The sequence below is a fragment of the Dysidea avara genome, chromosome 5, assembly GCF_963678975.1.
Source record: "Dysidea avara chromosome 5, odDysAvar1.4, whole genome shotgun sequence".
Classification (NCBI taxonomy): domain Eukaryota; kingdom Metazoa; phylum Porifera; class Demospongiae; order Dictyoceratida; family Dysideidae; genus Dysidea; species Dysidea avara.
The window spans coordinates 3,686,598-3,710,998 of NC_089276.1; the positions used below are offsets into that span (position 1 = coordinate 3,686,598).

The 24,401-nt window shown below is 38.0% G+C and overlaps 1 protein-coding gene and 1 long non-coding RNA gene across 2 annotated transcripts in view; both read left to right on the forward strand.

The window, feature by feature from the left end:
• Positions 1-24,401, forward strand: part of LOC136255724 (uncharacterized) — a 164,386-nt gene that overhangs the window by 84,894 nt on the left and 55,091 nt on the right. The gene's annotated exons all lie outside the window — the stretch shown is intronic.
• Positions 2,671-5,208, forward strand: LOC136255747 (uncharacterized). Its single transcript, XR_010701083.1, has 4 exons — positions 2,671-2,918; positions 2,969-3,113; positions 3,243-3,378; positions 5,059-5,208. It is a non-coding gene; the product is annotated as an uncharacterized lncRNA (long non-coding RNA).

The following is a 24,401-nucleotide window of genomic DNA, read 5'->3' on the forward strand; positions in this document are numbered from 1 at the left end:
AAGTCATCCTGTAGAGAGATCACCTAGAAGTATCACCTGTAGAGAGTTCAGCTACAAACAAATCGTCATGTAGATAGATCAGCTAGAAGAAGTTACCTTGTAGGGAGTTCAGCTACAAAGAAATCACCCTGTAGAGAGTTCAGCTACAAAGAAATCATCATGTAGAGAGTTCAGCTACAAACAAATCATCCTGTAGAGAGTTCAGCTATGAAAAGATCACACTGTAGAGAGTTCAGCTAGAAGAAGTCACCTTTTAGAGAGTTCAGCTACAAAGCAACCACCATGTAGAGAGTTCAGCTGCAAACACATCACCCTGTAGAGAATTCAGCTACAAACAAATCGTCCTGTAGAGAGACCAGCTAGAAACAAGTCACCCTGTAGACAGATCAACTAGAAGAAGTTACCTTGTAGAGAGCTCAGCTGCAAACAAATCAGCCTGTACAGAGTTCAGATACAAACTAATCACAGATCAGCTGGAAACAAGTCACATTGTAGAGAGATCAAGTTACCTTGTAGAGAGTTCAGCTACAAAGAAACCGCCATGTAGAGAGTTTAGCTGCAAACAAATCACCCAGTAGAAAGTTTAGCTATGAACAGATCACCCTGTTGAGAGTTCAGTTAGAAACAAGTCATTCTGTAGAGAGATCACCTAGAAGTATCACCTGTAGAGAGTTCAGCTACAAACAAATCGTCATGTAGATAGATCAGCTAGAAGAAGTTACCTTGTAGGGAGTTCAGCTACAAAGAAATCACCCTGTAGAGAGTTCAGCTACAAAGAAATCATCATGTAGAGAGTTCAGCTACAAACAAATCATCCTGTAGAGAGTTCAGCTATGAAAAGATCACACTGTAGAGAGTTCAGCTAGAAGAAGTCACCTTTTAGAGAGTTCAGCTACAAAGCAACCACCATGTAGAGAGTTCAGCTGCAAACACATCACCCTGTAGAGAATTCAGCTACAAACAAATCGTCCTGTAGAGAGACCAGCTAGAAACAAGTCACCCTGTAGACAGATCAACTAGAAGAAGTTACCTTGTAGAGAGTTCAGCTGCAAACAAATCACCCTGTAGAGAATTCAACTACAAACAGATAACCCTGCAGAGAGTTCAGCTAGAGTCAAGTCACCATGTAGAGAGAATCCTGTAAAGAGTTCATCTACGTACAAGCAGATCACCCTGTAGAGATTTCAGCTACATTTCAAGTCACCCAGTAGAGAGATCAGCTGCAAATTATCCTGTGGGGATTAATTGGCATGTAATAAATATATGCTCTCTTTTTATATTATGAACTCTTGACATATGCATTATATATATAATTTGTACATTTACTGATAAAATCAGAATGAGTTAAAGTGTTTATAAAATCTGCTTCATCTTTTTCTTTTTCCTGTGGTAAAGAAAAATATATAGGTTAAAAAGCTATAGGTTAAAAAGCTATGGTGAAGCTATGGTGAATTAAAAAGCTATTTGTATCTACAGGGCGATTTGTTTGTAGCTGAACTCTCTACAGGTGATTTGTTTGTAGCTGAACTCTCTACAAGGTGATCCTTCTAGGTGATCTCTCTACAGGATGACTTGTTTCTAACTGAACTCTCAACAGGGTGATCTGTTCATAGCTGAACTTTCTACTGGGTGATTTGTTTGCAGCTAAACTCTCTACATGGTGGTTTCTTTGTAGCAGAACTCTCTACAAGGTAACTTATACTACCTGATCTCTCAACAATGCGACTTGTTTCCAGCTGATCTGTGATTTGTTTGTATCTGAACTCTGTACAGGCTGATTTGTTTGCAGCTGAACTCTCTACATGGCGGTTTCTTTGTAGCTGAACTCTCTACATGGTGACTTCTTCTAGATGATCTCTCTACAGGGTGACTTGTTTCTAGCTGAACTCTCTACAGGTGATTTGTTTGCAGCTGAACTCTCTACATGGTGGTTTCTTTGTAGCTGAACTCTCTACAAGGTAACTTCTTCTAGCTGATCTTTCTACAGGGTGATTTGTTTGTAGCTGAATTCTCTACAGGGTGATTTATTTGCAGCTGAACTCTCTACAAGGTGACTTCTTCTAGCTGAACTCTCTACAGAGTGCTTGATTTTTTTGCAGCTGAACTCTCTACATAGTGGTTTCTTTGTAACTGAACTCTCTACAGGGTGATTTGTTTGTAGCTGATCTTTCTACAGGGCGATTTGTTCGTAGCTGAGTTCTCTACAGGGTGATTTGTTTGCAGCTGAACTCTCTACATGGTAGTTTCTTTGTAGCTGAACTCTCTACAATGTGACTTCTTCTAGCTGAACTCTCTACAGGATGACTTGTTTCTAGCTGATCTCTCTACAGGGTGACTTGTTTCTAGCTGAACTCTCTACAGGGGATTTGGCCAAGAAATGGCTGTGATGGTAGGTTAATGGTAAAAATTTTAATAACGACAATTCAGGTGAATTTTGTGCCAATTGACCAAGCGGCACCAAATTCACCTGAATTGTTGTTATTAAAATTTCTACCATTAACCTACCATCACAGCCATTTCTTGGCCGCCACCTTGGATTTCACATCTTTTTTCACCATAGCCTTTTCAAGGGCCGCACTCCTTTTTTTACAGCTTGGCTGTTTTTGATTAGATAACTACTACATGAGGAAAGTTTGATAATGCTTTTTTTATTTTTAGCAGAACATGTGGTGTTGTGTCATAACTTATCCACTCTTCAAGTTACAAAGGACACAACACACATTGTAATGATAGCTCACTTGTCACATTAACATACACAAGTCAGACAAGTAAAGTATTTATATATTGTTGGACAGAATTTCTACCAGTTCTGGCCGGATGAAGAGACTGAGTATGGTAAGGTGAAGGTCAGTCTGAAGTCTAAGAATGAACAGAACAGTTACAACAGCTACAAATTCTCCATCATTGGAGAAGCTGTGGTGAGTGGTACCTGAAAGTTAAATTGATCAATTATTGTAATAATCTGCAGTCTCTCTACAAGTGACACTACTCCACTACACTGCCTGGCCCTCAGAGAAGGCACCCAGCAACACCAAGGCTATACTGGGTGTGACAAAGGAACTGTTAGAGGTACAACGACACACAGGAAACAAAGCCATCACTGTTATGTGCAGGTGAATAAGACGTCTTGAATAAGTGTTGCTCTTAAAACATCAAGATCATGAATTGCTTTTGTATGAATAGTCATTCACTTTACAATATGGTATACAGTTCTTAAGTTGTATTGTATGTTTGGCCTATAGTGATGGTTGTGGATGTACTGGATCATTCATTGCTATCTACTATACACTTGAGTGTGTGAAGACTGAACAGACTGTTGACATCTTTCAAGCAATTAAAAACTCATGTATCCGTCGGACAGCCCATGTCTCCAATGTGGTAGGTTGAGGTAACCCAGTAGAACCTGTCTGAGCCTCTGGCCACTTTTGAGTTAAATTTTTGTTCTTTCTAAGCTGGTGATTATGGTAGTTTTTTTCTTACTGTGCAACTTCCTCAGGAAAGCGGCAATGCCAAATAGACCTCAATAATAGCTGTTACCTCATTTTAATGTCATACTTTTGGGGCCCTGTTACTGTGGCTTCACAGCTAATGGTCTTTTATCATACAGTATGGGTAGTATTGTATATTAGGGATCATGGAGGTTTGCACTTTCTCACATATATATTGACCAGAATCCAGCCTCACAATACCTTCATGGTGCTTTGGCAGTATTGGTGAGGTATTACCAAGCCCAAAGTGTGTTCAGTACAACCTGAAATTTTTCCAATAGATTGCTACAAAATTTTTAACTCATGGAATTTTCTACTGACTGCCTATTGCCTTCACACAAGTGTAACTTGATAGCAGCTATAGTATGTACAAGTTGAGTTGGATCCTGAAAACAGCCAAAACTGAAAAGTGGATTTTTTCTCAAGACCAGATGAATAGTGATGACAATAAAAGTGTCAACAACAGACATGTGTGGTTTGGCTCTATAATAAGTTTGGAAAATGGTCGTAATGGATACTACACATTTATGGCTTCCCATAGGAAATGTATGGTGGAAATTTTGTAAATATAGTGTCAGACATATCAATGACAAGATTCTGAAATAGTTTTAGCAGGTCAAGCAGTGCTACAAATAACCCAAATTTCAAGATCATGTGCAATTGCATTCATGAGTTATTAAATGTTTTTGAGGATCTAGCTCAACGCACCGAATAACAGGTTGAAAACGAAACATGTATATTAATGGCCACTTTACTAATTATTTCAGTATTATTTTGATAGTTGGGATACATGTTCAGACAAAAACAATAAGCCTGGCACCATTCTTTCATCGGTGCTATGTGTGAGTTCACCAGTCATAATATAATGTATACACCCGTCATAATGTTACAAAAAGTGAACAAACACAAATTCTGAATTAAATGTTCAATTAGACTAAAGAAATTAAAATAAATAATAAAAAAAAACAAGGAGGTTGCCTACACCTGAAGATACACTAGTGTTCAGGTGTAGGTGACCTCATTGTTTCACTACCTTTATCAGGGGCAGAGGAAGCATCTACGAGTTGGGTAGGCAACTGTAAGATCATACTTCTATGACCACCACCAGCATCATAGTTAGTCGGAAAAAAAGCAGTCTGGCCACGCGAGACTACATCATAGTTGTGCAAGCACAATCAACATTTGCAGCATGCTTAGCAGAATTTTTCAAAGAAAATGCTTTCTGAGTTGAATCTGGAGACAATTTCACATCTATATGACTGCTAAAATATACTCTAATGGAATAAATAATCACTGACTGTTTTATTAGGGTTTCGCTGACTGTTCTATTAGAGTATCTAATATCCAAAAGTGATCCTGGAAAACCACATCTACCAGACTGCTTTCTTGAAACATGCATGGCTCAATAACTACCTCTAAAAGTTGGATAGGCAATTTCCTACCCTGCCTACCCAGTTCCGCCGCCCCTGTTTATTTCTTTGATCCATAATCGAACAAATTCCTGTACAAGTGGTCTCTAAAACAGGTTCTACTGTAACAACAACCTAATATGGTATTATTATTATTACAGGAGTAATATCAACATTGTCACCAGGCAGTGCTGGAATTTCTAAACAAGTTTTCGGCATATGCAAATTTTATGTAAAACTTTAAATATTTTATTCCATTTTTGTATATAGTTTGTACACACATCACACCAATACTCTACCACATGTAATAGTTGTATCAAGACACACGGTAGTGTGTCGTGCGGCCCAAGAAGCCGGCGCGCCACACCGTGAGTATATTGACAGGATGAAAGAAAACGTCATTTTCACACCTTTGCATTTCGGTGATCCCTTATCCGATTGGAACCAAATTTGCTACAGAGTTGCCCACCAGCCAGGGGAGTCTACATTCCAAACTGGAAGGAAATCGCTCCAGCTGTTTCCGAGATACGAGCTGCCAAAGTTTCGATTTTTTTCTTCGTTTTTTTTTCGTGTTTTCGCACACTTGCAAAAATTGCTATAACAAGCAAACGCGTACTCCGATCGCCTTGAAATTTGGCACACAGAAAGGGAGTCCAAATGCGAATCCTAGCATTAACTTTGGTGCAAATCCGATGGATGGTTCAGGAGCTATGACTGATTATTCGCGTAAAACAAGATCGATTTGTCGTCACACCTACAGGGTAAACCGCTTCATGGAATGAGTTGAAAATTGCTATGTAGATGGAGTAGCCATCGTAGGAGTGCCTTTTGGTGGTTTGAAAGGAATCGAGATAAAGACCATGGAGATATGACATAAAACCCAACCTGTGTAACAATTACGCGATCGATTTTTATGAATAAAAAAAGTATTAGTTTTCACGCCTACTAGGCAAACTGCTTAGAGCAATGAGCTGAAAATCGGTGTATAGCTGGAATAATCTTCATAGAAAGTCCTTGCAGTAGTACAGAAGAATCGGATTACAAACCACTGAGTTATGATTCTAAAGCCAACTCCGTGTAGCAAATGCGAGATCGAGATACTCTAATAGAACAGTCACCCTAATAGAGCATTCAGCTAATTTATTTACTCCATTATAGAATTCTATTACATTACAAGTTATTCTGTAGGGAGTTCAGCTGCAAACAGTTAATCTTATAGACAGTTCAGCAAGAAGCAAGTCACCCTGTGGAGAGTTAAGCTACAAATATATCACTGTAGAGATTCAGAACATTACAAGTCACACTGAAGAGAGTTCAGCTATAAACAAGTCATGCACCCTGTAGAGAATTCAGCTACAATTAAGTCACTCTCTAGAGAATTCAGCTACACACAAGTCACTGTGGAGAGAGTTCAGCTACAAACAAATTACCCTGTAGAGAGATCAGCTACAAACAAAACACTTTGCAGAGAGTTCAGCAACAAACAAATCAACTTGTAGAGAGATCAGCTAGAAACAAATCTACCTGCAGAGTGATCAGCTACAAACAAATCAGCTTGTAGAGAGAACAGTTACACACAAATCAAACTGTAGAGAGATAAGCTAGAAACAAATAACCCTGTAGAGAGTTCAGCTACAAAATATCACCCTGTAGAGACATCAGCTAGAAACTAGACACAATGCAAGGAGTTCAGCTACAAGCAATCACCCTTTAGAGAGTTCAGCTAAAACAAATCAACCTGCAGAGAGATCAGCTACAAACAAATCACCTTATAGAGAGTTCAGCTACAAACAAATTACCCTGTAGAGAGATCGGCTACAAACAAATCAACCTGCAGAGAGATCAGCTACACACAAATCAACTTGTAGAGAGATCAGCTACAAACAAATTACCCTGTAGAGAGATCAGCTAGAAACTAGACACAATGTAAGGAGTTCAGCTACAAACAAATCAACCTGTAGAGCAATCAGCTACAAACAAACCACCCTAAAGAGAGGTCAGCTACAAAAATCACCCTGTAGAGATCAGCTAGAAACAAATCACCCTGAAGAGAGGTCAGCTACAAAAAATCACATTGCAGAGAGATCAACTACAAACAAAACACTTTGCAGAGATTTCAGCTACAAACAAATCAACCTTTAGAATGATCAGCAATAAACAAATCAACTTGTAGAGAGATCAGCTAGAAACAATTCAACCTGCAGAGAGATCAGCTACAAACAAATCAGCTTGTAGAGAGATCAGTTACACACAAATCAACCTGTAGAGAGATAAGCTAGGAACAAATCACCCTGTAGAGAGTTCAACTACAAAAAATCACCCTGTAGAGACATCAGCTAAAAACTAGACGCAATGCAAGGAGTTCAGCTACAAACAATCACCCTGTAGAGAGTTCAGCTAAAACAAATCAACCTGCAGAGAGATCAGCTACACACAAATCAACTTGTAGAGAGATCAGCTACAAACAATCATCCTGTAGAGAGATCAGCTAGAAACTAGACACAATGTAAGGAGTTCAGCTACAAGCAAATCACCCTGTAGAGAGTTCAGCTACAAACAAATAACCTGTAGAGCGTTCAACTAAAAACAAATCACCCTGAAGAGAGGTCAGCTACAAAAAATCACCCTGTAGAGAGAACAGCTAGAAACAAATCTCCCTGAAGAGAGGTCAGCTACAAAAAAATCACCTTGTAGAGAGAACAACTACAAACAAAACACTTTGCAGAGAGTTCAGCTACAACAAATCAACCTTTAGAGCGATCAGCAACAAACAAATCAACTTGTAGAGAGATTATTTAGAAACAAATCAACCTGCAGAGAGATCAGCTACAAACAAATCAGCTTGTAGAGAGATCAGTTACACACAAATCAACCTGTAATGAGATAAGCTAGAAACAAATAATGCTGTAGAGAGTTCAGCTACAAAAAAATCACCTTGTAGAGACATCAGCTAGAAACTAGACACAATGTAAAGAGTTCAGCTACAAGCAAATCACCCTGTAGAGAGTTCAGCTAAAACAAATCAACCGCAGAGAGATCAGCTACAAACAAATCATCTTATAGAGAGTTCAGCTACATACAAATTACTCTGTAGAGAGATCGGCTACAAACAAATCAACCTGCAGAAAGATCAGCTACACACAAATCAACTTGCAGAGAGATCAGCTACAAACAAATCACCCTGTAGAGAGATCAGCTAGAAACTAAACACAATGTAAGGAGTTCAGCTACAAGTAAATCACCCTGTAGAGAGTTCAGCTAAAACAAATCAACCTGCAGAGAGATCAGCTACAAACAAATCACCTTATAGATAGTTCAGCTACAAACAAATTACCCTTTAGAGAGATCGGCTACAAATAAATCAACCTGCAGAGAGATCAGCTAGAAACTAGACACAATGCAAGGAGTTCAGCTACAAGCAAATCACCCTTTAGTGAGTTCAGCTACAAACAAATCAACCTGCAGTGAGATCACCTACAAAAACGCACCTTGTACAGAGTTCAGTTACAAACAAATTACCCTGTAGAGAGATCAGGTAGAAGAATTCACCTTGTAGAGAGTTCAGCTGCAAACAAATCACCCTGTAGAAAATTCAGTTTCAAACAAATCACCCAGTAGAAAGATCAGCTAGAAGAAATTACCTTGTAGAGAGTTCAGCTACAAAGAAAGCATCATGTAGAGAGTTCAGCTACAAAGAAATTACCCCGTAGAGAGTTCAGTTAGAAGAAGTCAGCTCCAGCATATATAGCCACTGAGTTGTTACTCTTCAGGCCAATATGGTGTAATAAGTAAGAAAGGAGGAATTGTTGACTGGGGACTGTCACTTGCCCGCATTCCAAGTAAATCAGCATATATTGATATCACAGATGATCCTGTGAAACACTTGGACAGTTCTGTGGCCAAACAATGCATGACCTTATTGTGATGGTATGTAAAGCGACCCTGTGACAAAGCACCAGGACAGCCACCCAATACATGAGCTGTTGTAGGCTGACCACTACCACACAAAGTACACTTTGCACTACATTGAATGTGCCAACGTTGTAAATTAACTGCTGCTGGAAGAGTGTCTGAGGCAGCATGTAAAATAAAGGAAAATTGACCTGTGTTGCATCCAAATAACAATCTATTCCAGGTCCCTCCATATAGTCTAATACATTTTGGGAGTGTTTGCAAATCCGCGAAATTTTTATTTTTGGCAAGAATCTCCTTCGACAACTGTCTGTTGCCCTATGGACTTACAATGCAAGGATGATCCTTAGATATTGGGCTCTGATGATGACAATCCCCTTTACCGTTAGTTAGCAGTAGTTGTAGTGGTACTGTAATTAGTAGTAGAGTTAATTTTGTGTTTAGCTATAGTTACCATTTTACTTGTCTTTATTTTTAGCAATTTAACATTGCTTAACCTCTACTAGCTAGTACGCGCCAGACTAGGTATTTACACCATCAAATTTTATCAAAAAATTTATTGACTATTAAACTTAGGTAGGGTCCGCAAACCGAAAAATCGATATCTTCAAATCGACTTACAAACTATAGTCATGTGTAGGGGTAGGTCTAATCAAGAAAGCGCTAGAGTGGCAGCAAATCTCGTCCATCTCTTCTAGTGAAAATAACGCGAAATGCCTTGGATTCGATGGATTTTTCGCCGTCGTAAATTACTATGTCATTCTTTTGGACCAAAACTCTCTCTCAAGCTTTGAGAAGTTAGCTATCCACTCTTACTATGGAGTATAGGTAGTTTAATATAATTAATTAATATTTGGTGGTAGCGTCGCGAACATCGCCGATCGGCGAAAAAAAAAAGACGTTTCGTGATCTGGAGCACAGCAGACTTGCAGGAAATACTGCAACATTTACTGCAGTGATCACCTCCAAGTAAAGTACCTGTGTGCAGAATATGGTGTGGATTGAAGTTTGTTGACCATCTGGCTGAGACCAGCCTCGTCCGATTTAGTGAAAAATTCCTCCACGATCCAACAAATACTGCAGTCTCGTGCACATAAGCACCTTTAGATGTGCTGAAGTATGGAAATGATTGCTCAGAGCTGGTATAAACCATAGATAATATATACCTTACTATGTATAAACTTACAGCGATGGCTTAATTACTGACAGTAAATTTTACGGTTTAATAGCCTATATAACGCAATTTATTGTGCAAAACTAAAACTGAAAGTTTTACGGAACTCAGCATAATATTGCTGACTTGATATGATTATAAATCACTGTGAGCACAGTAAGATGATCATTTCTGTAGCAAGGATGGAGCCCAGAGGTCTTGAGTGCATGGCCAGATCTATATAGCTATGCAGCTCATGCAGCATAGTTATAATCATGCACACCTTTTTGATAGTTAAATCAGAGCTTATTATTATCTGATCATCTACTTTCATGTGATACTCAGATGCAGTAGCATGCAAGGTCAGATGGTATGTTCCCCAGACAAGTTCTTACATGCCTTGAAATCACATCTGCATGGAAAACTATCATACAAAGCCATGATATTTCCTGTAGCTAATTTTGTACTAAAGTACCAATTGCAACTTATTCAGTCTCAATCATGTTTAGTAGCTATCAGTGTTGGGAGTAAAGCGTTACATAAGTAACGCGTTACGTAATATTATTACTTTTGTGGTAACAAAGTAATATAACGAAATACGCTATGAAAACAGGTAATATAACGCAAGATACTTTACTTACAAACGTAACGCGTTACCTAAGTAATATAATTACTGTAACGAGTCTAATATGACGTAATATTATTACTAAAAGTAACGAAGTTACTAATCTCGTTAGTAATCCTCTGAGTAACGCCTAACCACAATGGAGTAACGAGGCCTATTGAATGAAGCTTATTCACTAGCTTCTTACTTATAACCAAGATTTGTACATTGTCCAACAACGCAATCATGTCACGTGATAAGGTGGTAGTTTCACACGTGACAGCTTAAGGCTGTGGACATAAAGTAATATAATATGTAATATTATTACAGTTACTTTATTTTATGGGTAATATGTAACTGTAATTAAATAGTTCTGTTGCATGTAATATGTAACTAGTTACTTTTACAAAGTAACTTGCCCAACACTGGTAGCTATATATTATCATATCCTGTGCAAGACATTAAAAACATAGTATTACTTCCATGACACAAATATCTAAAAATGAAGTTTAGTTATTTGTGATTTGGAAGAAATTTTGATTTTAATTGTTATAATGAGATGCCAATCGGATGATTTACTGGAACTTGAAAATTGACATAGTTATAATGGATTAGATCAAAAATTTAATAAGAGCAGTATAGTCACATGTCATTGAATTTAGAGTAATTATCGCAGTGACATTGTTGTATTACTATATTAAGATCTTTTCACAAAATTCAAATAGTTGAAAATTTGTCCTGCACTGGGTCCTGATTTCAAAGTTTTTGAGGTAGAATTTTAGTAGTTTGGAAAATTGGAATGTATAAGAGTGGCCCACACAGATAGGATATACAAAATGTACATACATTAAACTGTTGGCTTGAAGATTGCTTTCAGGCGTATATCTCAACTTTTGATTTTATTTACTTATCCTCACAGTAGTCGGCAGAGCCACTGTTCCATACCATCACCTATGGAATTGGAGCAAACCCTTGGTTTCTGCTTTTGATAGCTACTATATAATTATTAATTGCTAATACTGTCCCAATGCATAAGTGCATGGGCTCAGCATATACATACCAAAATTATAGTACATTGCATATCATAATGAAAATGCAGATGCTATATGTCTAGACTATACTTTTTAACCCTGTTGAGTATGAGAAAGAAGATATTTTTCAGAAAAAGGCACAATGATTTTACTATAGCATGCAATATGCCACATTAATATATAGGTCAATTTATACCAGGCTTATTGTAATTGTAATTAATTACTAATCATTAGCAATTTTCAAGTAATTATAATTGTAATTGCTCACTGAGCATAAAAGTAATGGTAATTGTAATTGTAATTAGCTGTTCAGTCAATAATCATTATGTAATTAAATTAAAGTAATCACAGTTATGCTATATCAAGACACACGGTAGTGTGTCGTGCGGCCCAAGAAGCCGGCGCGCAACCCCGTGAGTATATTGACAGGAAGAAAGAAAACGCAATTTTCGCACCTCCGTAGCTCTGTGCTGCCTTGATGAAACAAGACAAATTTTGCTGTGTACATTCCCTCCAACTTCAGTACTCCACATTCCAAATTTGAGCAAAATCGCTTCAGGCATTCCTGAGATATGCGACTTCAAAAATTGGCTTAGTTTCTTCGTTTTTTTTCTTATTTTTCTTCCTCTTTTCGCACACTTACAAAAACTGCTATAAAACGCGAACGCGTTATCCGATTGCCTTGAAATTTGGCACACAGAAGGGGGGTATAAAGGCGCATCGCTGTACCAACTTTGGCTGGAATACCATAAATAGGCAAAGAGTTATGAGCGACTATGCACGAAAAATAACACCAATATGTTGTCACGCCTACAGGGTAAACCGCGTATGGGAAGAAGCTGAAAATCGGTGGGTGAATAGGTTAACTATTGAACCTCAAACCTTTTGTGGTTTGAAAGAAATCGAGCTAAAAACCAGGAAGATACAGCGAAAAAATCAACAGTGTGTAACAATTACGCAATCGAGATTAGCTATTTTTTATATTTTATTATTATTATTATTATTATTATGCTTGCCACGCCTACCAGATAAACCACTTGGGGTAATGCTTTGAAAATCGCTGCACAGATGGAGTTATCATCTTAGAAAGGCTCTTCAATGGTGTAGAAGAATCAGACTTAAAGCCACGGAGTTATAACACGAAATCCAACTTGGTGTAGCGAGATCGAGATACTCTAATAGAGCAGTCATCCTAATAGAGCAGTCACCCTGAACAGAATTCAAGAGATCAGTTAGAAATAAGTAACCTGTATAGAGATCAGCTACAAACAAATCATCCTGTAGAGAGTTCAGCTACAAACAATTCACCCTGTTCAGACATCAGTTAGAAGAAGTTTTCTTGTAGAGAGTTCAGTTACAAACAAATCACCCTGTTGAAAGATCAGCTAGAAGATGTCACCTTGTAGATAGTTCAGTTACAAAGAAACCAGCATGTAGAGAATTCAGCTACAAACTAGTGACCCTGTAGATACATCAGCTAGAAGAAGTTGCCTTGTAGAGAGTTCAGCTACAAAGAAACCATTCTGTAAAGAGCTCAGCTGCAAACAAATCACCTATACAGAATTCAGCTACAAACAAATCACCCTGTAGAGAGATCAGCTAGAAGAAGTTACCTTGTACATAGTTCAGCTACAAACAATTCACCCTGTACAGAGCTCAGTTAAAAGAGGTTTCCTTGTAGAAAGTTCAGCTACAAACAAATCACCCTGTAGAGAGATAAGTAAGAAGAAGTTACCTTGTAGATCGTTCAGCTACAAACAATTCACCCTGTAAAGAGATCAGCTAGAAGAAGTTACCTTGTAGAGAGTTCAGCTACAAAGAAACCATCATGTAGAGAATTCAGCCACAAACAAATTATGTATAGAGAGTTCAGCTACAAACAAATCTCCCTGTAGAGAGATCAGCTAGAAGAAGTTTCCTTGTAGAGAGTTCTGCTACAAACAAATCACCCTGTAGAAAGATCAGCTAGAAGAAATCACCTTGTAGAGAGTTCAGCTTCAAAGAAACAATCATGTGAGAGTTCAGGTACAAACAAATTGTCCTGTAGAGAGATCAGCTAGAAGAAGCTACCTTGTAGAGAGTTCAGCTACAAAAAAACCATCATGTAGATAGTTCAGGTACAAACAAATCACCCTGTAGAAAGATCAGCTATAGAAGAAATCACCTTGTAGAGAGTTCAGCTACAAAGAATCTATCATGTAGAGAGTTCAACTGCAAACAAATCACCCTGTAGAAAGATCAGCTATAGAAGAAATCACCTTGTAGAGAGTTCAGCTACAAAGAAACCATCATGTAGAGAGTTCAGAGTTCAGCTACAAACAAATTGGCCTGTAGAGAGATCAGCTAGAAGAAATTACCTTGTAGAGAGTTCAGCTACAAAGAAACCATCATGTAGAGAGTTCAGCTGCAAACAAATCACCTGTAGAGAGTTAAGCTACAAACAAATCTCCCTATAGAGAGATCAGCTAGAAGAAGTCACCTTGCAGGGAGTTCAGTTACAAAGAAATAAACCATGTAGAGAGTTCAGCTGCAAACAAATCACCTGTAGAGAGTTCAGCTAGAAACAAGTCACCCTGTAGAGAGATCAGCTAGAAACAAGTCACCTTGTAGAGAGTTCAGCTAGAAGAAGTCACATTGTAGAGCTACAAAGAAACTACCATGTAGAGTTCAGCTGCAAACAAATCACCCTGTAGAGAACTCAGCTACAAACAAATCGCCCTGTAGAAAGATTAGCTAGAAGAAGTTACCTTATAGGGAGTTCAGCTATGAACAGATCACCCTGTAGAGAGTTCAGCTACAAACAAATCACGCTGTAGAGAGTTAAGTTACAAAGAAACCACCATGTAGAGAGTTCAGCTGCAAAAAAAATCAATCACTCTGTAGAGAGTTCAGCTAGAAGAAGTCACCTTGTAGAGAGTTAAGCTGCAAATAAATCACCCTGTAGAGAATTCAGCTACAAACAAATCACCCTGTAGAAAGATCAGCTAGAAGAAGTTACCTTGTAGAGAGTTCAGCTACAAAGAAACCACCATGTAGAGAGTTCAGCTGCAAACAAATCACCTGTAGAGAGTTCAGCTAGAAACAAGTCACCCTGTAGAGAGATCAGCTAAAAACAAGTCACCCTGTAGAGAGTTCAGCTAGAAGAAGTCACATTGTAGAGAGTTCAGCTACAAAGAAACTACCACGTAGAGAGTTCAGCTGCAAACAAATCATCCTGTAGAGAGTTCAGCTAGAAGAAGTCACCTTTTAGAGAGTTCAGCTACAAAGCAACCACCATGCAAAGAGTTCAGCTGCAAACAAATCACCTGTAGAGAGTTCAGCTAGAAACAAGTCACCCTGTAGAGCGTTCAGCTAGAAGAAGTTACCTTGTAGAGAGTTCAGCTACAACGAAACCACCATGTAGAGAGTTCAGCTACAAACAAATCACCTGTAGAGAGTTCAGCTAGAAGCAAGTCACCCTGTAGAGAGATCAGCTAGAAACAAGTCACCTTGTAGAGAGTTCAGCTAGAAGAAGTCACATTGTAGAGAGTTCAGCTACAAAGAAACCACCATTTAGAGAGTTCAGCTGCAAACAAATCACCCAGTAGAAAGTTCAGCTATGAACAGATCACCCTGTTGAGAATTCAGTTAGAAACAAAGAATCCTGTAGAGAGATCACCTAGAAGTATCGCCTTGTAGAGAGTTCAGCTACAAACAAATCACCTGTAGAGAGTTCAGCTACAAACAAATCACCCTGTAGAGAGATCAGCTAGAAGAAGTTACCTTGTAGGGATTTCAGCTACAAACAAATCACCCTGTAGAGAGTTCAGCTACAAAGAAACCATTCTGTAAAGAGCTCAGTTGCAAACAAATCACTTGTACAGAATTCAGCTACAAACAAATCACCCTGTAGAGAGATCAGCTAGAAGAAATTACCTTGTAGATAGTTCAGCTACAAACAAATCACCCTGTAGAAAGATCAGTTAGAAGAAGTTACCTTGGAGAAAGTTCAGCTACAAAGAAACCATTTTGTAAAGAGCTCAGCTGCAAACAAATCACCTGTACAGAATTCAACTACGAACAAATCACCCTGTAGAGAGATCAGCTATAAGAAGTTACCTTGTAGATAGTTCAGCTACAAACAAATCTCCCTGTAGAGAGATCAGCTAGAAGAAATTACCTTGTAGAGAGTTCAGCTACAAAGAAACCACCATGTAGATAGTTCAGCTACAAACAAATCACCCTGTAGAGAGAGCAATTAGAAGAAGTCACCTTGTAGAGTGTTCAGTTACAAAGAAACCACCATGGAGATTTCTGTAATCAATATATGTGACCGGATTTGCGAAAAGGGGTCTTCCACACACATCCAATTCCGTAAACGTTGGAGACCATAACTCAGTGTTCAAGTAACATATTAACCTGAAAATTTCACCATGTATTCAGCTATAGTGGTGCTCACCACTGCCCAAATATCAAGGCAATAGCTCTTTCCAATCTGAAGTTATCAATTGTCAAAATTGGCAAATTGGATGTGTGTGGAAGACCCCTTTTCGCAAATCCGGTCACATATGTATTATACAGTATATATAATTTGTACATTTACTGATAAAATATTTAAAGTACATCTACTTCATCTTTTCTTCTTCCTGTAGTAAAGAAAAAAACATAGGTTAAAAAAGTCCCAAAGCTGGCCATAGGCCGGCTTTGGGGTATACAAATACAAAAAGAAATGAAATCTAATCCAAAACAGCCAAGCTGTAAAAAAAAGTGTGCTGCCCTCAGAAAGGCTATGGTGAAAAAAGATGTGAAATCCAAGGTGGCGGCCAAGAAATGGCTGTGATGGTAGGTTAATGGTAAAAATTTTAATAACGACAATTCAGGTGAATTTTTGTGCCAAGACCAAGCGGCACCAAATTCACCTGAATTGTTGTTGTTAAAATTTTTACCATCACAGCCATTTCTTGGCCGCCACCTTGGATTTCACATCTTTTTTCACCATAGCCTTTCTGAGGGCCGCACACTTTTTTTTACAGCTTGGCTGTTTTGGATTAGATAAAAGTACTACTCCATAACTTGAGTATGCTATGTACACAATCCCATGTGTATAACATGTGGCCCATGTAGCTACAATATATTATTGAAATTATATGTCATGTATTTGTTGACCATATAGTTAAACATTTTATGTACAGTATGGGATACCCATGGGGTACATAATGTTCAATAGTAGAGAAACATTTAAATGTATCTGGATGACGCAGAGTTTACAAAGGATGAAAGCCCTTTAAAATTTTGGAAGATAAAAGCAAATAAATACCCCATTTTAAGTACAATAGCAAAGAATAGCAGCAACATTTGCACCATTTGAGTGTGTATTCAACCATAGTGGCAATGTTCTCAGACCAAAATATATGTAGACTATTACCAAAAAAGTTTGAAGAGTTAATAGACGTACCTTAAGATTAATGCTGGAGAACTGTAAGTAAGTTATTGTTGTACCCCAATTGGTGTTGGGCGGTATTGAAAAATAACAAACGGTATACATTCCATAAAAAGTATCGCAGTATTAATGTAAAAGCTATTAGTATTAAAGTAACTGCCATTTACCACAACAAAAGCACCAAATACCCATGGTAGCTCAGCAAGCCTCAGGTACAAACTACCAGTAACAAACTTGTTTATATATAGTTTGATTAGCTGACTACATCAGCACCTGCCTACAAACATTAATTGTCACATGTCTGGTTACCTTCTAAATATGGGATGAAACAAGCCCACAGGGAGGCCATAGTGCCTAGATGATATGGCTGTATTAAAAAATGCAGGCGGTATCAAAACCAGTATGACTTAAATATCACAGATTATTAACAATACCAGTATATCACCCAGCTCTAACCCCACACGTACAGTAGTAATTGAAAAGTAATTGTAATTATTAATCATTATTTTACATACTGAAGTAATTGTAATTGTAATCATTAGATTGGCTTCAAAAAGTAATTGTAATTGTAATGATTACTTTCGTTGGGTAATTACAACAAGCCTGATTTATACCAATGCAACATACCTATAATTAGGGCTGGGCGGTTTCTCGGTATTATAGTAATACCGCGGTATTGCAATGAAACGATATCTGTATCGCGTAGATTTCGGTGAAACGATAATATCACGATATCGATATTATTACGATTTTTAGTGTTTGTGACAGCTTATTAAGCCCTTAAGGTTGTTATAATGCACCTCAAATAATCACGTGATACTACTGCAAACAAGGACCTAGTACTAGCTAGTCAATTTTTTTTACAAAGATCGAGATACTCTAATAGAACAGTCAGCTAGGATCGAGATACCCTAATAAAGCAGTCAGCTACTCTAATATAGCAGTCATCTTTAATAACCGCGATAAATAGTAATATCGTGATATATTTCTGCACGATATATCGTGAAGCGAAACTCCAATACCGCCCAGCCCTACCTATAATATGTATAACTTAAAGGAAACTCTCCAATAGAGCAGTCAGAAATTCTTATAGAACAGTCAGAAATTGATTTTTGATACATAATGTTACTGAAATTGATCAACAATCTGGGTGCTCTGTACAGTTCCGCGTATGGCTTCTGAGGTTAGCACAGCTGGGGTTTACTAATGGATTCCTATGGTCACCAGTAATTATCTAATTAGTCTGCAATGCATTATCTTTACTACAATTGCCATCCTTAGCTCATCGACGACTAAGAGATCTTATTTTGTTGTACAAAATTCTAAATAATTATTTTAGTTCAGACTTTCACAACTTCTTCACTTACACTAATACCATCACAAGGGGACATCAATTTAAGTTATTTAAATCATTTTCAAGATTAAAATGTAGATCTGATTATTTTTTTAATAGGATTCTCAATGACTGGAATGGCTTAGCTACCTGACTATGTTGTAAATGCTAATTCAATTAATTGTTTTAAATCACTGTTAGATTCTCACTTAGCTAATTCTAGATTTATTTTTGTATAGCCATCTTATGATTGTACAAATTTTGTGTTGACCCGGTATACAGGCAGTGCCTTTACCGGTAATTAATAATCCCATCCAAAAACAGCTTATAGCCGTAAAAGAAGTGCGCATCCAAGTAAAGCAGAGTTAACTGCGACAAAAAGTAATGATATCATAATGCGGCCATGTGCGAGGTGTGCAAGTTGTAAAATTAATATTAGTTAATCAGATAATACAATCTAATCAAAAACAGCCAAGCTGTAAAAAAAAGGTGCAGCCCCATAAAGGCCATGGTGAAAAAAGATGTGAAATCCAAGGTGGCGGCCAAGAAATGGCTGTGATGGTAGGTTAATGGTTACATTTTAATAACAACAATTCAGGTGAATTTGGTGCCAAGACCAAGCGGCACAAAATTCACCTGAATTGCCATTATTAAAATGTAACCATTAACCTACCATCACAGCCATTTCTTGGCCGCCACCTTGGATTTCACATCTTTTTTCACCATGGCCTTTATGGGGGCCGCACCTTTTTTTTACAGCTTGGCTGTTTTTGATTAGATATCACTTCTTTTTGTATTTGTATACTGCAAAGCCGGCCTATGGCTGGCTTTGGGGCTTTTTTAACCCATGTGTTTTTTTCTTTACCACAGGAAGAAGAAAAGAACTTAAAGAAGAATTTTAGTACTTCAATTATTTTTGATTTTATTAGTAATTATACAAATTATATACATATATTTATTACATGCTCATTATTCCCCACAGGATTTTTTTTGCAGCTGATCTCTCTACTGGGTGACTTGAAATGTAGCTGAACTATATACAGGATGGTTTCTTTGTAGCTGAACTCTCTGTAACAGGTGATTTGTTTGCAGCTAAACTCTCTACATGGTGGTGTCTTTATAGCCGAACTCTCTACATGATGGTTTCTTTGTAGCTGAACTCTCTATAAGGTGACTTCGTCTAGCTGAGCTCTCTACAGGGTGATTTTTTTGTAGCTGAACTCTCTGCAGGGTGATTTGTTTGCAGCTGAACTCTCTACATGATTGTTTCTTTGTAGCTGAACTCTCTACAAGGTGACTTCGTCCAGTTGATCTCTCTACGGGGTGATTTGTTTCTAGCTGAACTCTCTACAGGTGAATTGTTTGCAGCTAAACACTCTACATGGTGGTTTCTTTGTAGCTGAACTCTCTACAAGGTAACTTCTTCTCTACAGGGTGATTTGTTGTAGTTGAATTCTCTACTAGGTGGTTTGTATGAGGCTGAACTCTCTACATGGCGGTTTCTTTGTAGCTGAACTCTCTACAGAGTGATTTGTTTGCAGTTGAACTCTCTACATGATGGTTTCTTTGTAACTGAACACTCTACAAGGTGACTTCTTCTAGCATGATCTTTCTACAGGGTGAATTGTTGTAGCTGAACTATCTACAAGGTAACTTCTTCTAGCTGATCTCTATACAGGGTGATTTGTTTGTAGTTGAATTCTGTACAGGTGGTTTCTTTGTAGCTGAACTCTGTACATGATGGTTTCTTTGTAGCTAAACTCTTTACAAGGTGACTTCTTCTAGCTGAACTCTCTACGGGGTAATTTCTTTGTAGCTGAACTCTCTATATGATGGTTTCTTTGTAAATGAACTCTCTACAAGGTGAATTTTTCTACCTGATCTCTCTACAGGGTGATTTGTTTGTAACTGAACTCTGTACAAGTGCGTTTTTGTGGGTGATCTCACTGCAGGTTGATTTGTTTGTAGCTGAACTCACTAAAGGGTGATTTTGCTTGTAGCTGAACTCCTTGCATTGTATCTAGTTTCTAGCTGATCTCTCTACAGGGTGATTTGTTTGTAGCTGATCTCTCTACAAGTTGATTTGTGTGTAGCTGATCTCTCTGCAGGTTGATTAATTTGCAGCCGATCTCTCTACAAGGTAATTTGTTTGTAGCTGAACTGTCTATAAAGTGATTTATTTGTAGCTGATCTCTCTGCAGGTTGATTTGTTTTAGCTGAACTCTCTACAGGGTGATTTACTTGTAGCTGAACTCCTTACATTGTGACTAGTTTCTAGCTGATCTCTCTACAGGGTGATTTGTTTGTAGCTGATCTCTCTACAAGTTGATTTGTGTGTAGCTGATCTTTCTACTGGTTGATTTGTTTGTAGCCGATCTCTCTACAGGGTAATTTGTTTGTAGCTGAACTCTGTACAAGGTGCTTTTTTGTAGGTGATCTCACTGCAGGTTGATTTGTTTGTAGCTGAACTCACTAAAGGGCGATTTGCTTGTAGTTGGACTCCTTAAATTGTGTCCAGTTTCTAGCTGATCTCTCTACAGAGTGATTTGTTTGTAGCTGAACTCTCTATAAGGTGATTTATTTGTAGCTGAACTCCTTACATTGTGTGTAGTTTCTAGCTGATCTCTCTACAGGGTGATTTGTTTGTAATTGATCTCTCTACAAGTTGATTTGTGTGTAGCTGATCTCTCTGCAGGTTGATTTGTTTGTAGCCGATCTCTCTATAGGGTAATTTGTTTGTAGCTGAACTCTCTATAAGGTGATTTGTTTGTAGTTGATCTCTCTGCAGGTTGATTTGTTTTAGCTGAACTCTCTACAGGCTGATTTGTTTGTAGCCGATCTCTCTACAGGGTAATTTGTTTGTAGCTGAACTCTCTACAAGTTGATTTGTGTGTAGCTGATCTCTCTGCAGGTTGATTTGTTTGTAGCCGATATCTCTACAGGGCAATTTTTTTGTAGCTGATCTTTCTACAGGGTGATTTTTTTGTAGCTGACCTCTCTTCAGGGTGATTTGTTTCTAGCTGATCTCTCTACAGGGTGATTTTTTGTAGCTGACCTCTCTTCAGGGTGATTTGTTTCTAGCTGATTGCTCTACAGGTTGATTTGTTTGTAGATGAACTCTCTACAGGGTAATTTGCTTGTAGCTGAACTCCTTACTTTGTGTCTAGTTTATAGCTGATCTCTCTACAGGGTGATTTGTTTGTAGCTGAACTCCTTACATTGTGTGTAGTTTCTAGCTGATCTCTCTACAGGGTGATTTGTTTGTAGCTGATCTCTCTACAAGTTGATTTGTGTGTATATAGCTAATCTCTCTGCAGGTTGATTTGTTTGTAGCCGATCTCTCTACATGCAGGTAATCTGTTTGTAGCTGAACTCTCTATAAGGTGATTTGTTTGTAGCTGATCTCTCTGCAGGTTGATTTGTTTTAGCTGAACTCTCTACAGGGTGATTGCTTGTAGCTGAACTCCTTACATTGTGTCTAGTTTCTAGCTGATGTCTCTACAGGGTGATTTTTTGTAGCTGAACTCTCTTCAGGGTGGTTTGTTTCTAGCTGATCTCTGTACAGGTAGATTTGTGTTGATTTGTTCATTGCTGATCGCTCTAAAGGTAATTGATTTGTTGCAGTTGAACACCCTGCAAAGTGTTTTGTTTGTAGCTGATCACTCTAAAGGGTAATTTGTTTGTAGCTGAACTCTCTCCACAGTGACTTGTGTGTAGCAGAATTCTGTGTAACTGAATTCTCTAGAGAGTGACTTAATTGTAGCTGAATTCAGGCTGCAAAGTGTTTTGTTTGTAGCTGATCACTCTAAAGGGTAATTTGTTTGTAGCTGAACTCTCTCCACAGTGACTTGTGTGTAGCAGAATTCTGTGTAACTGAATTCTCTACAGAGTGGCTTAATTGTAGCTGAATTCTCTACACAGTGCATGACTTGTTTATAGCTGAACTTTCTTCAGTGTGACTTGTAATGTTCTGAATCTCTATAGTGGTATATTTGCTTAACTCTCCACATGGTGACTGTCTTCTTGCTGAACTGTCTATAAGTATTAGTATTAGTATTAGTATTACAGGTAAAGAAGGCTCAAGGAGCCTGTAAAGCCTGATCTGTACAAAAAGAATTTAACAAATTTGCAACTACATAGCAAAAACTTATATACAATAATAGTTAACTAATTAATAATCATACAATAAAGTAGACCAGCTACTGTCAAGAAAATTTTTAAAATCATTAAGTGTGGGAGCATTAACTATGTGATTGGGTAAACTGTTCCAGTCATTGATGGCTCGTACAGTGAAAAAAGTAGATCTCACTCTTGATGTTGCTTGAGGTTTAAATAACTTGTAATTGTGACCCCTAGTTGTTGATGAAGTTGCAGTAGTAAACAAATCTGATGCATCTAGACTGAAATGGCTGTGTAATAGCTGATAGAACGTTATCTAGACTGAAATGGCTGTGTAATAGCTGATAGAACATTATCATATCTCCGCGCAGTCTGCGAACATTATCATATCTCCGCGCAGTCTGCGGTATAAGATTAACTGTTTGCAACTGAACTCCCTACAGAATAACTTGTGATGTAATAAAATTCTATAATGGAGTAAATAAATTAGCCGAATGCTCTATTAGGGTGACTGTTCTATTAGAGTATCTCGATCTCGCATTTGCTACACGGAGTTGGCTTTAGAATCATAACTCAGTGGTTTGTAATCCGATTCTTCTGTACTACTGCAAGGACTTTCTATGAAGATTATTCCAGCTATACACCGATTTTCAGCTCATTGCTCTAAGCGGTTTGCCTAGTAGGCGTGAAAACTAATACTTTTTTATTCATAAAAATCGATCGCGTAATTGTGACACAGGTTGGGTTTTGTGTCATATCTCCGTAGTCTTTATCTCGATTCCTTTCAAACCACCAAAAGGCACTCCTACGATGGTTACTCCATCTACATAGCAATTTTCAACTCATTCCATGAAGCGGTTTACCCTGTAGGCGTGACAACAAATCGATCTTGTTTTACGCGAATAATCGGTGATAACTCCTGAACCATTCATCGGATTTGTACCAAATTTGATGCTAGGGTTCGCCTTTGGACTCCCTTTCTGTGTGCCAAATTTCAAGGCGATCGGAGTACGCGTTTGCTTGTTATAGCAATTTTTGCAAGTGTGCGAAAAGACGAAGAAGAAGAAAAAAACGAAGAAAAAAAAACGAAACTTTGGCAGCTCGTATCTCGGAAATGGCTGGAGCGATTTCCTTCAAATTTGGAATGTAGACTCCCTTGGCTGGCGGACAACTGTGTAGCAAATTTGGTTCCAATCAGATAAGTGATCACCGAGATACAAAGGTGTGAAAATGACGTTTTCGTTCTTCCTGTCAATATACTCACGGTGTGGCGCGCCGGCTTCTTGGGCCACACGACACACTACCGTGTGTCTTGATGTTATTGTTAAAGTGTTAATGAGAACTATGTGATGCTGCTAGTTTTTAAGTGTGTGAGCATCTTCATAAATGCCACATAAATGTGTATAGATTCTCTGATAGTAATAAATAGTTTGAGTTTGGCTGCCTTTCCTGTATACAGCAATGCTACGAACAAAGGAAAGGTGGCCAAACTCAAACTATTTATTACTATCAGAGAATCTATACACATTGCTTTATTGAGAATTAAATTTATGTGGCATTTATGAAGATGCTCACACACTTAAAAACTAGCAGCATCACATATTTCTCATTAACACTTTAACAATAACATTGTATTATCTGATTAGCTAATATTAATTTTACAACTTGCACACCTCGCACATGGCCGCATTATGATATCATTACTTTTTGTCGCAGTTAACTCTGCTTTACTTGGACGCGCACTTTTTTTACAGCTATAAGCTGTTTTTGGATGGGATTTCAATACTTTTTGTTAGAATAAGCAATGCACTGTTGATAACAGTAGGTGAGTTTCCATGGTTTTGATAGAAACCCCAGATTACAGTGACAGAATATTAAAATATAACTGTAATTTTAGTGGCCAGGGCCGCCCACATTGGGGGTAACTGGGGTA